Source organism: Schistocerca nitens, chromosome 2 (genome assembly GCF_023898315.1).
Source record: "Schistocerca nitens isolate TAMUIC-IGC-003100 chromosome 2, iqSchNite1.1, whole genome shotgun sequence".
NCBI classification, from domain to species: domain Eukaryota; kingdom Metazoa; phylum Arthropoda; class Insecta; order Orthoptera; family Acrididae; genus Schistocerca; species Schistocerca nitens.
This window is the reverse complement of record NC_064615.1, coordinates 42,473,906-42,486,171: the sequence shown is the minus strand read 5'-3', so window position 1 is coordinate 42,486,171 and position 12,266 is coordinate 42,473,906. Positions and strand designations below refer to the sequence as shown.

The following is a 12,266-nucleotide window of genomic DNA, read 5'->3' as shown; positions in this document are numbered from 1 at the left end:
TCCTTAGAGCAAATATGAAATTAGCTTTACATTGACGGGCAGTTTTTTGCGCTGACTCAGCCACCGACGTGCGACCAGTTTGCACAAAACGCTAGGGCTCGTCCGGGATTTGAACCCGGGACCTCCTGCACCCTAAGCAGGAATCATACCCCTAGACCAACGAGCCCTGTGACAGCGCGAGCGCCAAATATTCCAGCAAACTGCGTCCCTCGAAGTCGTCCAGGGTGCTCTTCGAGTCTGGTGCGGCTGGCGGGATGGGGGAGGTGCTCTCTGCCGGCAGTGCTGTTCTTCGACAGACTGTGTAGCGACACAATGGGTCATGGGCAGCACCGTTCTCGGAGGTGCCGTGGCCCGCGGTCGGCGGCCTCCCAGCGCTATTGGCATCTTCATGTAAAGCTGCAGCTGGGCTCGCACTGCCTGCTGCTAAGGAGGTGATTGTTTTTGCTAATGTGACTTGCAATAACGACTGCGCGAAACGCCGCTATCTCGTTCGGGATGCTACGACAGACACCCTCTCGAGCACCCCGAAGACTTGTTGAGCCCTCGGCAGCGATGGGTTTTAGGCTGTCAATAGAACTATGGTGTGTGCATGCGCGGGCCAAAGAAAGGCTGAGGCGCCTTCGAGTGTACAAGGATGGAGTGAGCGTGTCCGTCGTTTCCGTAGTGTAGCGGTTATCACGTCTGCTTCACACGCAGAAGGTCCCCGGTTCGATCCCGGGCGGGAACAGTATTTTCCTGCCTATGTCGCATACTACTCCAGTGAGCCACGTCATGTGTGGATCTGCTGCATGTACCTTCGTCATGCAAGTGCCGCATTTATTGAATTTTTAAGTTACGATGGCAACCTTGTTACAAGTTGTCTGTGAAGCAAGCCTGAAAGCAGTAGTTTCCGTGGTGTAGCGGTTATCACGTCTGCCTAACACGCAGAAGGTCCCCGGTTCGATCCCGGGCGGAAACACTTTTTCATCACTTTAAACCGACAAGCATTTGCTACGATCTGTACCGAAACCTTGGTAATCACCTTCATACGTCGGACCAGAGGGTCAGTTCCTTAGAGCAAATATGAAATTAGCTTTACATTGACGGGCAGTTTTTTGCGCTGACTCAGCCACCGACGTGCGACCAGTTTGCACAAAACGCTAGGGCTCGTCCGGGATTTGAACCCGGGACCTCCTGCACCCTAAGCAGGAATCATACCCCTAGACCAACGAGCCCTGTGACAGCGCGAGCGCCAAATATTCCAGCAAACTGCGTCCCTCGAAGTCGTCCAGGGTGCTCTTCGAGTCTGGTGCGGCTGGCGGGATGGGGGAGGTGCTCTCTGCCGGCAGTGCTGTTCTTCGACAGACTGTGTAGCGACACAATGGGTCATGGGCAGCACCGTTCTCGGAGGTGCCGTGGCCCGCGGTCGGCGGCCTCCCAGCGCTATTGGCATCTTCATGTAAAGCTGCAGCTGGGCTCGCACTGCCTGCTGCTAAGGAGGTGATTGTTTTTGCTAATGTGACTTGCAATAACGACTGCGCGAAACGCCGCTATCTCGTTCGGGATGCTACGACAGACACCCTCTCGAGCACCCCGAAGACTTGTTGAGCCCTCGGCAGCGATGGGTTTTAGGCTGTCAAAAGAACTATGGTGTGTGCATGCGCGGGCCAAAGAAAGGCTGAGGCGCCTTCGAGTGTACAAGGATGGAGTGAGCGTGTCCGTCGTTTCCGTAGTGTAGCGGTTGTCACGTCTGCTTCACACGCAGAAGGTCCCCGGTTCGATCCCGGGCGGGAACAGTATTTTCCTGCCTATGTCGCATACTACTCCAGTGAGCCACGTCATGTGTGGATCTGCTGCATGTACCTTCGTCATGCAAGTGCCGCATTTATTGAATTTTTAAGTTACGATGGCAACCTTGTTACAAGTTGTCTGTGAAGCAAGCCTGAAAGCAGTAGTTTCCGTGGTGTAGCGGTTATCACGTCAGCCTAACACGCAGAAGGTTCCCGGTTCGATCCCTGGCGGAAACACTTTTTCATCACTTTAAACCGACAAGCATTTGCTACGATCTGTACCGAAACCTTGGTAATCGCCTTCATACGACGGACCAGAGGGTCAGTTCCTTAGAGCAAATATGAAATTAGCTTTACATTGACGGGCAGTTTTTTGCGCTGACTCAGCCACCGACGTGCGACCAGTTTGCACAAAACGCTAGGGCTCGTCCGGGATTTGAACCCGGGACCTCCTGCACCCTAAGCAGAAATCATACCCCTAGACCAACGAGCCCTGTGACAGCGCGAGCGCCAAATATTCCAGCAAACTGCGTCCCTCGAAGTCGTCCAGGGTGCTCTTCGAGTCTGGTGCGGCTGGCGGGATGGGGGAGGTGCTCTCTGCCGGCAGTGCTGTTCTTCGACAGACTGTGTAGCGACACAATGGGTCATGGGCAGCACCGTTCTCGGAGGTGCCGTGGCCCGCGGTCGGCGGCCTCCCAGCGCTATTGGCATCTTCATGTAAAGCTGCAGCTGGGCTCGCACTGCCTGCTGCTAAGGAGGTGATTGTTTTTGCTAATGTGACTTGCAATAACGACTGCGCGAAACGCCGCTATCTCGTTCGGGATGCTACGACAGACACCCTCTCGAGCACCCCGAAGACTTGTTGAGCCCTCGGCAGCGATGGGTTTTAGGCTGTCAATAGAACTATGGTGTGTGCATGCGCGGGCCAAAGAAAGGCTGAGGCGCCTTCGAGTGTACAAGGATGGAGTGAGCGTGTCCGTCGTTTCCGTAGTGTAGCGGTTATCACGTCTGCTTCACACGCAGAAGGTCCCCGGTTCGATCCCGGGCGGGAACAGTATTTTCCTGCCTATGTCGCATACTACTCCAGTGAGCCACGTCATGTGTGGATCTGCTGCATGTACCTTCGTCATGCAAGTGCCGCATTTATTGAATTTTTAAGTTACGATGGCAACCTTGTTACAAGTTCTCTGTGAAGCAAGCCTGAAAGCAGTAGTTTCCGTGGTGTAGCGGTTATCACGTCTGCCTAACACGCAGAAGGTCCCCGGTTCGATCCCGGGCGGAAACACTTTTTCATCACTTTAAACCGACAAGCATTTGCTACGATCTGTACCGAAACCTTGGTAATCACCTTCATACGTCGGACCAGAGGGTCAGTTCCTTAGAGCAAATATGAAATTAGCTTTACATTGACGGGCAGCTTTTTGCGCTGACTCAGCCACCGACGTGCGACCAGTTTGCACAAAACGCTAGGGCTCGTCCGGGATTTGAACCCGGGACCTCCTGCACCCTAAGCAGGAATCATACCCCTAGACCAACGAGCCCTGTGACAGCGCGAGCGCCAAATATTCCAGCAAACTGCGTCCCTCGAAGTCGTCCAGGGTGCTCTTCGAGTCTGGTGCGGCTGGCGGGATGGGGGAGGTGCTCTCTGCCGGCAGTGCTGTTCTTCGACAGACTGTGTAGCGACACAATGGGTCATGGGCAGCACCGTTCTCGGAGGTGCCGTGGCCCGCGGTCGGCGGCCTCCCAGCGCTATTGGCATCTTCATGTAAAGCTGCAGCTGGGCTCGCACTGCCTGCTGCTAAGGAGGTGATTGTTTTTGCTAATGTGACTTGCAATAACGACTGCGCGAAACGCCGCTATCTCGTTCGGGATGCTACGACAGACACCCTCTCGAGCACCCCGAAGACTTGTTGAGCCCTCGGCAGCGATGGGTTTTAGGCTGTCAATAGAACTATGGTGTGTGCATGCGCGGGCCAAAGAAAGGCTGAGGCGCCTTCGAGTGTACAAGGATGGAGTGAGCGTGTCCGTCGTTTCCGTAGTGTAGCGGTTATCACGTCTGCTTCACACGCAGAAGGTCCCCGGTTCGATCCCGGGCGGGAACAGTATTTTCCTGCCTATGTCGCATACTACTCCAGTGAGCCACGTCATGTGTGGATCTGCTGCATGTACCTTCGTCATGCAAGTGCCGCATTTATTGAATTTTTAAGTTACGATGGCAACCTTGTTACAAGTTGTCTGTGAAGCAAGCCTGAAAGCAGTAGTTTCCGTGGTGTAGCGGTTATCACGTCTGCCTAACACGCAGAAGGTCCCCGGTTCGATCCCGGGCGGAAACACTTTTTCATCACTTTAAACCGACAAGCATTTGCTACGATCTGTACCGAAACCTTGGTAATCACCTTCATACGTCGGACCAGAGGGTCAGTTCCTTAGAGCAAATATGAAATTAGCTTTACATTGACGGGCAGTTTTTTGCGCTGACTCAGCCACCGACGTGCGACCAGTTTGCACAAAACGCTAGGGCTCGTCCGGGATTTGAACCCGGGACCTCCTGCACCCTAAGCAGGAATCATACCCCTAGACCAACGAGCCCTGTGACAGCGCGAGCGCCAAATATTCCAGCAAACTGCGTCCCTCGAAGTCGTCCAGGGTGCTCTTCGAGTCTGGTGCGGCTGGCGGGATGGGGGAGGTGCTCTCTGCCGGCAGTGCTGTTCTTCGACAGACTGTGTAGCGACACAATGGGTCATGGGCAGCACCGTTCTCGGAGGTGCCGTGGCCCGCGGTCGGCGGCCTCCCAGCGCTATTGGCATCTTCATGTAAAGCTGCAGCTGGGCTCGCACTGCCTGCTGCTAAGGAGGTGATTGTTTTTGCTAATGTGACTTGCAATAACGACTGCGCGAAACGCCGCTATCTCGTTCGGGATGCTACGACAGACACCCTCTCGAGCACCCCGAAGACTTGTTGAGCCCTCGGCAGCGATGGGTTTTAGGCTGTCAAAAGAACTATGGTGTGTGCATGCGCGGGCCAAAGAAAGGCTGAGGCGCCTTCGAGTGTACAAGGATGGAGTGAGCGTGTCCGTCGTTTCCGTAGTGTAGCGGTTGTCACGTCTGCTTCACACGCAGAAGGTCCCCGGTTCGATCCCGGGCGGGAACAGTGTTTTCCTGCCTATGTCGCATACTACTCCAGTGAGCCACGTCATGTGTGGATCTGCTGCATGTACCTTCGTCATGCAAGTGCCGCATTTATTGAATTTTTAAGTTACGATGGCAACCTTGTTACAAGTTGTCTGTGAAGCAAGCCTGAAAGCAGTAGTTTCCGTGGTGTAGCGGTTATCACGTCAGCCTAACACGCAGAAGGTTCCCGGTTCGATCCCTGGCGGAAACACTTTTTCATCACTTTAAACCGACAAGCATTTGCTACGATCTGTACCGAAACCTTGGTAATCGCCTTCATACGACGGACCAGAGGGTCAGTTCCTTAGAGCAAATATGAAATTAGCTTTACATTGACGGGCAGTTTTTTGCGCTGACTCAGCCACCGACGTGCGACCAGTTTGCACAAAACGCTAGGGCTCGTCCGGGATTTGAACCCGGGACCTCCTGCACCCTAAGCAGGAATCATACCCCTAGACCAACGAGCCCTGTGACAGCGCGAGCGCCAAATATTCCAGCAAACTGCGTCCCTCGAAGTCGTCCAGGGTGCTCTTCGAGTCTGGTGCGGCTGGCGGGATGGGGGAGGTGCTCTCTGCCGGCAGTGCTGTTCTTCGACAGACTGTGTAGCGACACAATGGGTCATGGGCAGCACCGTTCTCGGAGGTGCCGTGGCCCGCGGTCGGCGGCCTCCCAGCGCTATTGGCATCTTCATGTAAAGCTGCAGCTGGGCTCGCACTGCCTGCTGCTAAGGAGGTGATTGTTTTTGCTAATGTGACTTGCAATAACGACTGCGCGAAACGCCGCTATCTCGTTCGGGATGCTACGACAGACACCCTCTCGAGCACCCCGAAGACTTGTTGAGCCCTCGGCAGCGATGGGTTTTAGGCTGTCAATAGAACTATGGTGTGTGCATGCGCGGGCCAAAGAAAGGCTGAGGCGCCTTCGAGTGTACAAGGATGGAGTGAGCGTGTCCGTCGTTTCCGTAGTGTAGCGGTTATCACGTCTGCTTCACACGCAGAAGGTCCCCGGTTCGATCCCGGGCGGGAACAGTATTTTCCTGCCTATGTCGCATACTACTCCAGTGAGCCACGTCATGTGTGGATCTGCTGCATGTACCTTCGTCATGCAAGTGCCGCATTTATTGAATTTTTAAGTTACGATGGCAACCTTGTTACAAGTTGTCTGTGAAGCAAGCCTGAAAGCAGTAGTTTCCGTGGTGTAGCGGTTATCACGTCTGCCTAACACGCAGAAGGTCCCCGGTTCGATCCCGGGCGGAAACACTTTTTCATCACTTTAAACCGACAAGCATTTGCTACGATCTGTACCGAAACCTTGGTAATCACCTTCATACGTCGGACCAGAGGGTCAGTTCCTTAGAGCAAATATGAAATTAGCTTTACATTGACGGGCAGTTTTTTGCGCTGACTCAGCCACCGACGTGCGACCAGTTTGCACAAAACGCTAGGGCTCGTCCGGGATTTGAACCCGGGACCTCCTGCACCCTAAGCAGGAATCATACCCCTAGACCAACGAGCCCTGTGACAGCGCGAGCGCCAAATATTCCAGCAAACTGCGTCCCTCGAAGTCGTCCAGGGTGCTCTTCGAGTCTGGTGCGGCTGGCGGGATGGGGGAGGTGCTCTCTGCCGGCAGTGCTGTTCTTCGACAGACTGTGTAGCGACACAATGGGTCATGGGCAGCACCGTTCTCGGAGGTGCCGTGGCCCGCGGTCGGCGGCCTCCCAGCGCTATTGGCATCTTCATGTAAAGCTGCAGCTGGGCTCGCACTGCCTGCTGCTAAGGAGGTGATTGTTTTTGCTAATGTGACTTGCAATAACGACTGCGCGAAACGCCGCTATCTCGTTCGGGATGCTACGACAGACACCCTCTCGAGCACCCCGAAGACTTGTTGAGCCCTCGGCAGCGATGGGTTTTAGGCTGTCAATAGAACTATGGTGTGTGCATGCGCGGGCCAAAGAAAGGCTGAGGCGCCTTCGAGTGTACAAGGATGGAGTGAGCGTGTCCGTCGTTTCCGTAGTGTAGCGGTTATCACGTCTGCTTCACACGCAGAAGGTCCCCGGTTCGATCCCGGGCGGGAACAGTATTTTCCTGCCTATGTCGCATACTACTCCAGTGAGCCACGTCATGTGTGGATCTGCTGCATGTACCTTCGTCATGCAAGTGCCGCATTTATTGAATTTTTAAGTTACGATGGCAACCTTGTTACAAGTTGTCTGTGAAGCAAGCCTGAAAGCAGTAGTTTCCGTGGTGTAGCGGTTATCACGTCTGCCTAACACGCAGAAGGTCCCCGGTTCGATCCCGGGCGGAAACACTTTTTCATCACTTTAAACCGACAAGCATTTGCTACGATCTGTACCGAAACCTTGGTAATCACCTTCATACGTCGGACCAGAGGGTCAGTTCCTTAGAGCAAATATGAAATTAGCTTTACATTGACGGGCAGTTTTTTGCGCTGACTCAGCCACCGACGTGCGACCAGTTTGCACAAAACGCTAGGGCTCGTCCGGGATTTGAACCCGGGACCTCCTGCACCCTAAGCAGGAATCATACCCCTAGACCAACGAGCCCTGTGACAGCGCGAGCGCCAAATATTCCAGCAAACTGCGTCCCTCGAAGTCGTCCAGGGTGCTCTTCGAGTCTGGTGCGGCTGGCGGGATGGGGGAGGTGCTCTCTGCCGGCAGTGCTGTTCTTCGACAGACTGTGTAGCGACACAATGGGTCATGGGCAGCACCGTTCTCGGAGGTGCCGTGGCCCGCGGTCGGCGGCCTCCCAGCGCTATTGGCATCTTCATGTAAAGCTGCAGCTGGGCTCGCACTGCCTGCTGCTAAGGAGGTGATTGTTTTTGCTAATGTGACTTGCAATAACGACTGCGCGAAACGCCGCTATCTCGTTCGGGATGCTACGACAGACACCCTCTCGAGCACCCCGAAGACTTGTTGAGCCCTCGGCAGCGATGGGTTTTAGGCTGTCAAAAGAACTATGGTGTGTGCATGCGCGGGCCAAAGAAAGGCTGAGGCGCCTTCGAGTGTACAAGGATGGAGTGAGCGTGTCCGTCGTTTCCGTAGTGTAGCGGTTGTCACGTCTGCTTCACACGCAGAAGGTCCCCGGTTCGATCCCGGGCGGGAACAGTATTTTCCTGCCTATGTCGCATACTACTCCAGTGAGCCACGTCATGTGTGGATCTGCTGCATGTACCTTCGTCATGCAAGTGCCGCATTTATTGAATTTTTAAGTTACGATGGCAACCTTGTTACAAGTTGTCTGTGAAGCAAGCCTGAAAGCAGTAGTTTCCGTGGTGTAGCGGTTATCACGTCAGCCTAACACGCAGAAGGTTCCCGGTTCGATCCCGGGCGGAAACACTTTTTCATCACTTTAAACCGACAAGCATTTGCTACGATCTGTACCGAAACCTTGGTAATCGCCTTCATACGACGGACCAGAGTGTCAGTTCCTTAGAGCAAATATGAAATTAGCTTTACATTGACGGGCAGTTTTTTGCGCTGACTCAGCCACCGACGTGCGACCAGTTTGCACAAAACGCTAGGGCTCGTCCGGGATTTGAACCCGGGACCTCCTGCACCCTAAGCAGGAATCATACCCCTAGACCAACGAGCCCTGTGACAGCGCGAGCGCCAAATATTCCAGCAAACTGCGTCCCTCGAAGTCGTCCAGGGTGCTCTTCGAGTCTGGTGCGGCTGGCGGGATGGGGGAGGTGCTCTCTGCCGGCAGTGCTGTTCTTCGACAGACTGTGTAGCGACACAATGGGTCATGGGCAGCACCGTTCTCGGAGGTGCCGTGGCCCGCGGTCGGCGGCCTCCCAGCGCTATTGGCATCTTCATGTAAAGCTGCAGCTGGGCTCGCACTGCCTGCTGCTAAGGAGGTGATTGTTTTTGCTAATGTGACTTGCAATAACGACTGCGCGAAACGCCGCTATCTCGTTCGGGATGCTACGACAGACACCCTCTCGAGCACCCCGAAGACTTGTTGAGCCCTCGGCAGCGATGGGTTTTAGGCTGTCAAAAGAACTATGGTGTGTGCATGCGCGGGCCAAAGAAAGGCTGAGGCGCCTTCGAGTGTACAAGGATGGAGTGAGCGTGTCCGTCGTTTCCGTAGTGTAGCGGTTGTCACGTCTGCTTCACACGCAGAAGGTCCCCGGTTCGATCCCGGGCGGGAACAGTATTTTCCTGCCTATGTCGCATACTACTCCAGTGAGCCACGTCATGTGTGGATCTGCTGCATGTACCTTCGTCATGCAAGTGCCGCATTTATTGAATTTTTAAGTTACGATGGCAACCTTGTTACAAGTTGTCTGTGAAGCAAGCCTGAAAGCAGTAGTTTCCGTGGTGTAGCGGTTATCACGTCAGCCTAACACGCAGAAGGTTCCCGGTTCGATCCCGGGCGGAAACACTTTTTCATCACTTTAAACCGACAAGCATTTGCTACGATCTGTACCGAAACCTTGGTAATCGCCTTCATACGACGGACCAGAGTGTCAGTTCCTTAGAGCAAATATGAAATTAGCTTTACATTGACGGGCAGTTTTTTGCGCTGACTCAGCCACCGACGTGCGACCAGTTTGCACAAAACGCTAGGGCTCGTCCGGGATTTGAACCCGGGACCTCCTGCACCCTAAGCAGGAATCATACCCCTAGACCAACGAGCCCTGTGACAGCGCGAGCGCCAAATATTCCAGCAAACTGCGTCCCTCGAAGTCGTCCAGGGTGCTCTTCGAGTCTGGTGCGGCTGGCGGGATGGGGGAGGTGCTCTCTGCCGGCAGTGCTGTTCTTCGACAGACTGTGTAGCGACACAATGGGTCATGGGCAGCACCGTTCTCGGAGGTGCCGTGGCCCGCGGTCGGCGGCCTCCCAGCGCTATTGGCATCTTCATGTAAAGCTGCAGCTGGGCTCGCACTGCCTGCTGCTAAGGAGGTGATTGTTTTTGCTAATGTGACTTGCAATAACGACTGCGCGAAACGCCGCTATCTCGTTCGGGATGCTACGACAGACACCCTCTCGAGCACCCCGAAGACTTGTTGAGCCCTCGGCAGCGATGGGTTTTAGGCTGTCAAAAGAACTATGGTGTGTGCATGCGCGGGCCAAAGAAAGGCTGAGGCGCCTTCGAGTGTACAAGGATGGAGTGAGCGTGTCCGTCGTTTCCGTAGTGTAGCGGTTATCACGTCTGCTTCACACGCAGAAGGTCCCCGGTTCGATCCCGGGCGGGAACAGTATTTTCCTGCCTATGTCGCATACTACTCCAGTGAGCCACGTCATGTGTGGATCTGCTGCATGTACCTTCGTCATGCAAGTGCCGCATTTATTGAATTTTTAAGTTACGATGGCAACCTTGTTACAAGTTGTCTGTGAAGCAAGCCTGAAAGCAGTAGTTTCCGTGGTGTAGCGGTTATCACGTCTGCCTAACACGCAGAAGGTCCCCGGTTCGATCCCGGGCGGAAACACTTTTTCATCACTTTAAACCGACAAGCATTTGCTACGATCTGTACCGAAACCTTGGTAATCACCTTCATACGTCGGACCAGAGGGTCAGTTCCTTAGAGCAAATATGAAATTAGCTTTACATTGACGGGCAGTTTTTTGCGCTGACTCAGCCACCGACGTGCGACCAGTTTGCACAAAACGCTAGGGCTCGTCCGGGATTTGAACCCGGGACCTCCTGCACCCTAAGCAGGAATCATACCCCTAGACCAACGAGCCCTGTGACAGCGCGAGCGCCAAATATTCCAGCAAACTGCGTCCCTCGAAGTCGTCCAGGGTGCTCTTCGAGTCTGGTGCGGCTGGCGGGATGGGGGAGGTGCTCTCTGCCGGCAGTGCTGTTCTTCGACAGACTGTGTAGCGACACAATGGGTCATGGGCAGCACCGTTCTCGGAGGTGCCGTGGCCCGCGGTCGGCGGCCTCCCAGCGCTATTGGCATCTTCATGTAAAGCTGCAGCTGGGCTCGCACTGCCTGCTGCTAAGGAGGTGATTGTTTTTGCTAATGTGACTTGCAATAACGACTGCGCGAAACGCCGCTATCTCGTTCGGGATGCTACGACAGACACCCTCTCGAGCACCCCGAAGACTTGTTGAGCCCTCGGCAGCGATGGGTTTTAGGCTGTCAATAGAACTATGGTGTGTGCATGCGCGGGCCAAAGAAAGGCTGAGGCGCCTTCGAGTGTACAAGGATGGAGTGAGCGTGTCCGTCGTTTCCGTAGTGTAGCGGTTATCACGTCTGCTTCACACGCAGAAGGTCCCCGGTTCGATCCCGGGCGGGAACAGTATTTTCCTGCCTATGTCGCATACTACTCCAGTGAGCCACGTCATGTGTGGATCTGCTGCATGTACACTCTTTGACATAAAACTTGACCGGCGGCCGGCCGCTTCAGAGGCTAAGTCCGCGCCGATCGCGACATGGGACAAAAAAACTGGCCAACTCGCTAATTCTCTAAGTCCGGTTATCTGCACAATCTGGCAACACTGTAGACTGCGGCACTTCCTGGAGGAAAACTTGTCCCATGATAGAGAAACTCTAGGCTGATTACGCCTGTGGTCTAGCGGTAGCGTGCGTTGTTTCTGTTCATAATGTCAGTGGATCGAGAGCAGCTGGCATAAAATATTTTTATAGCCTCTTCTGTCTGAATGCTGAAGACGTGAATGTAATGGTAGCGCAGATTCAATCTATTTCGCTTTGTGACACACCGATATCAAAATTTTATCCAGTAACGATTTTGCGGCAGATTTCCTGCAGACTGTCCTCCTCTGGACGCCGTATGCGGCAAAGCTCCGGGATCCATTTGCTGGCTACCGGCAGCGGCCGTGGCGACAGCAGCGGCGCTGCACTCCCCCGTTCTTTATCGAAAGCGCCTGCTACCGCTCATCGCTTTTGATGATTTAAAACGCTTTATTATTAAATGTTGCTCCACAGAAAATTTCTACAATTTCCATTCACGCTCAAAAGCAACGGAGACAGACGCCCTGATTAGTAGGCGGGTATTATATTACATTAATCGGCAAGAGCTGAGTATGGCCCGAAATTAATTTTATAGACTGGGACGAAATTAAACCACCTCACTACATTCGATAAATTTATAAATGCTTCATACCTCGTTTCTTTTCCTTTCAAACTCAATTATTTGTGCAACTTTTGGTCAATGTTTGGATGTTTTCGTCAAGCCAGAGTGAGCGTCTGTGGTGTAAAGTGTATTACAGTTCTTGTTTCATTCCTTATGGTAAGTCTAAGCGATAAACTGTGTGAATACCTTGCAATGCACGCTCTGTAGCAGTGCAGGAACACTGCACATTTGGAGTTCCATGTATGGGTTCATGAAGTATTTATT

At 53.8% G+C, this 12,266-nt stretch overlaps 32 non-coding genes across 32 annotated transcripts; 21 read left to right on the top strand and 11 right to left on the bottom strand.

The window, feature by feature from the left end:
• Positions 1-94: 94 nt before the first annotated feature.
• Positions 95-166, bottom strand: Trnap-agg (transfer RNA proline (anticodon AGG)). Its single transcript has one exon. It is a non-coding gene; the product is annotated as a tRNA-Pro (tRNA).
• Positions 167-654: 488 nt separating this feature from the next.
• Trnav-cac (transfer RNA valine (anticodon CAC)) lies at positions 655-727 on the top strand. Its single transcript has one exon. It is a non-coding gene; the product is annotated as a tRNA-Val (tRNA).
• A 158-nt stretch (positions 728-885) lies between these two features.
• On the top strand, positions 886-958 carry Trnav-aac (transfer RNA valine (anticodon AAC)). Its single transcript has one exon. It is a non-coding gene; the product is annotated as a tRNA-Val (tRNA).
• A 184-nt stretch (positions 959-1,142) lies between these two features.
• Trnap-agg (transfer RNA proline (anticodon AGG)) lies at positions 1,143-1,214 on the bottom strand. The gene has a single exon. It is a non-coding gene; the product is annotated as a tRNA-Pro (tRNA).
• Positions 1,215-1,702: 488 nt separating this feature from the next.
• Positions 1,703-1,775, top strand: Trnav-cac (transfer RNA valine (anticodon CAC)). Its single transcript has one exon. It is a non-coding gene; the product is annotated as a tRNA-Val (tRNA).
• A 158-nt stretch (positions 1,776-1,933) lies between these two features.
• On the top strand, positions 1,934-2,006 carry Trnav-aac (transfer RNA valine (anticodon AAC)). Its single transcript has one exon. It is a non-coding gene; the product is annotated as a tRNA-Val (tRNA).
• A 184-nt stretch (positions 2,007-2,190) lies between these two features.
• Positions 2,191-2,262, bottom strand: Trnap-agg (transfer RNA proline (anticodon AGG)). Its single transcript has one exon. It is a non-coding gene; the product is annotated as a tRNA-Pro (tRNA).
• Positions 2,263-2,750: 488 nt separating this feature from the next.
• On the top strand, positions 2,751-2,823 carry Trnav-cac (transfer RNA valine (anticodon CAC)). Its single transcript has one exon. It is a non-coding gene; the product is annotated as a tRNA-Val (tRNA).
• A 158-nt stretch (positions 2,824-2,981) lies between these two features.
• Positions 2,982-3,054, top strand: Trnav-aac (transfer RNA valine (anticodon AAC)). Its single transcript has one exon. It is a non-coding gene; the product is annotated as a tRNA-Val (tRNA).
• A 184-nt stretch (positions 3,055-3,238) lies between these two features.
• On the bottom strand, positions 3,239-3,310 carry Trnap-agg (transfer RNA proline (anticodon AGG)). Its single transcript has one exon. It is a non-coding gene; the product is annotated as a tRNA-Pro (tRNA).
• A 488-nt stretch (positions 3,311-3,798) lies between these two features.
• On the top strand, positions 3,799-3,871 carry Trnav-cac (transfer RNA valine (anticodon CAC)). The gene has a single exon. It is a non-coding gene; the product is annotated as a tRNA-Val (tRNA).
• Positions 3,872-4,029: 158 nt separating this feature from the next.
• Positions 4,030-4,102, top strand: Trnav-aac (transfer RNA valine (anticodon AAC)). Its single transcript has one exon. It is a non-coding gene; the product is annotated as a tRNA-Val (tRNA).
• Positions 4,103-4,286: 184 nt separating this feature from the next.
• Positions 4,287-4,358, bottom strand: Trnap-agg (transfer RNA proline (anticodon AGG)). The gene has a single exon. It is a non-coding gene; the product is annotated as a tRNA-Pro (tRNA).
• A 488-nt stretch (positions 4,359-4,846) lies between these two features.
• Trnav-cac (transfer RNA valine (anticodon CAC)) lies at positions 4,847-4,919 on the top strand. Its single transcript has one exon. It is a non-coding gene; the product is annotated as a tRNA-Val (tRNA).
• Positions 4,920-5,077: 158 nt separating this feature from the next.
• Trnav-aac (transfer RNA valine (anticodon AAC)) lies at positions 5,078-5,150 on the top strand. Its single transcript has one exon. It is a non-coding gene; the product is annotated as a tRNA-Val (tRNA).
• A 184-nt stretch (positions 5,151-5,334) lies between these two features.
• Trnap-agg (transfer RNA proline (anticodon AGG)) lies at positions 5,335-5,406 on the bottom strand. The gene has a single exon. It is a non-coding gene; the product is annotated as a tRNA-Pro (tRNA).
• Positions 5,407-5,894: 488 nt separating this feature from the next.
• On the top strand, positions 5,895-5,967 carry Trnav-cac (transfer RNA valine (anticodon CAC)). The gene has a single exon. It is a non-coding gene; the product is annotated as a tRNA-Val (tRNA).
• A 158-nt stretch (positions 5,968-6,125) lies between these two features.
• Trnav-aac (transfer RNA valine (anticodon AAC)) lies at positions 6,126-6,198 on the top strand. Its single transcript has one exon. It is a non-coding gene; the product is annotated as a tRNA-Val (tRNA).
• Positions 6,199-6,382: 184 nt separating this feature from the next.
• On the bottom strand, positions 6,383-6,454 carry Trnap-agg (transfer RNA proline (anticodon AGG)). Its single transcript has one exon. It is a non-coding gene; the product is annotated as a tRNA-Pro (tRNA).
• A 488-nt stretch (positions 6,455-6,942) lies between these two features.
• Trnav-cac (transfer RNA valine (anticodon CAC)) lies at positions 6,943-7,015 on the top strand. Its single transcript has one exon. It is a non-coding gene; the product is annotated as a tRNA-Val (tRNA).
• A 158-nt stretch (positions 7,016-7,173) lies between these two features.
• On the top strand, positions 7,174-7,246 carry Trnav-aac (transfer RNA valine (anticodon AAC)). The gene has a single exon. It is a non-coding gene; the product is annotated as a tRNA-Val (tRNA).
• Positions 7,247-7,430: 184 nt separating this feature from the next.
• On the bottom strand, positions 7,431-7,502 carry Trnap-agg (transfer RNA proline (anticodon AGG)). The gene has a single exon. It is a non-coding gene; the product is annotated as a tRNA-Pro (tRNA).
• Positions 7,503-7,990: 488 nt separating this feature from the next.
• Positions 7,991-8,063, top strand: Trnav-cac (transfer RNA valine (anticodon CAC)). Its single transcript has one exon. It is a non-coding gene; the product is annotated as a tRNA-Val (tRNA).
• A 158-nt stretch (positions 8,064-8,221) lies between these two features.
• Trnav-aac (transfer RNA valine (anticodon AAC)) lies at positions 8,222-8,294 on the top strand. The gene has a single exon. It is a non-coding gene; the product is annotated as a tRNA-Val (tRNA).
• A 184-nt stretch (positions 8,295-8,478) lies between these two features.
• Positions 8,479-8,550, bottom strand: Trnap-agg (transfer RNA proline (anticodon AGG)). The gene has a single exon. It is a non-coding gene; the product is annotated as a tRNA-Pro (tRNA).
• Positions 8,551-9,038: 488 nt separating this feature from the next.
• Trnav-cac (transfer RNA valine (anticodon CAC)) lies at positions 9,039-9,111 on the top strand. Its single transcript has one exon. It is a non-coding gene; the product is annotated as a tRNA-Val (tRNA).
• Positions 9,112-9,269: 158 nt separating this feature from the next.
• Trnav-aac (transfer RNA valine (anticodon AAC)) lies at positions 9,270-9,342 on the top strand. The gene has a single exon. It is a non-coding gene; the product is annotated as a tRNA-Val (tRNA).
• Positions 9,343-9,526: 184 nt separating this feature from the next.
• Positions 9,527-9,598, bottom strand: Trnap-agg (transfer RNA proline (anticodon AGG)). The gene has a single exon. It is a non-coding gene; the product is annotated as a tRNA-Pro (tRNA).
• Positions 9,599-10,086: 488 nt separating this feature from the next.
• Positions 10,087-10,159, top strand: Trnav-cac (transfer RNA valine (anticodon CAC)). The gene has a single exon. It is a non-coding gene; the product is annotated as a tRNA-Val (tRNA).
• Positions 10,160-10,317: 158 nt separating this feature from the next.
• Positions 10,318-10,390, top strand: Trnav-aac (transfer RNA valine (anticodon AAC)). The gene has a single exon. It is a non-coding gene; the product is annotated as a tRNA-Val (tRNA).
• A 184-nt stretch (positions 10,391-10,574) lies between these two features.
• Trnap-agg (transfer RNA proline (anticodon AGG)) lies at positions 10,575-10,646 on the bottom strand. Its single transcript has one exon. It is a non-coding gene; the product is annotated as a tRNA-Pro (tRNA).
• Positions 10,647-11,134: 488 nt separating this feature from the next.
• Trnav-cac (transfer RNA valine (anticodon CAC)) lies at positions 11,135-11,207 on the top strand. Its single transcript has one exon. It is a non-coding gene; the product is annotated as a tRNA-Val (tRNA).
• Positions 11,208-12,266: the final 1,059 nt, after the last annotated feature.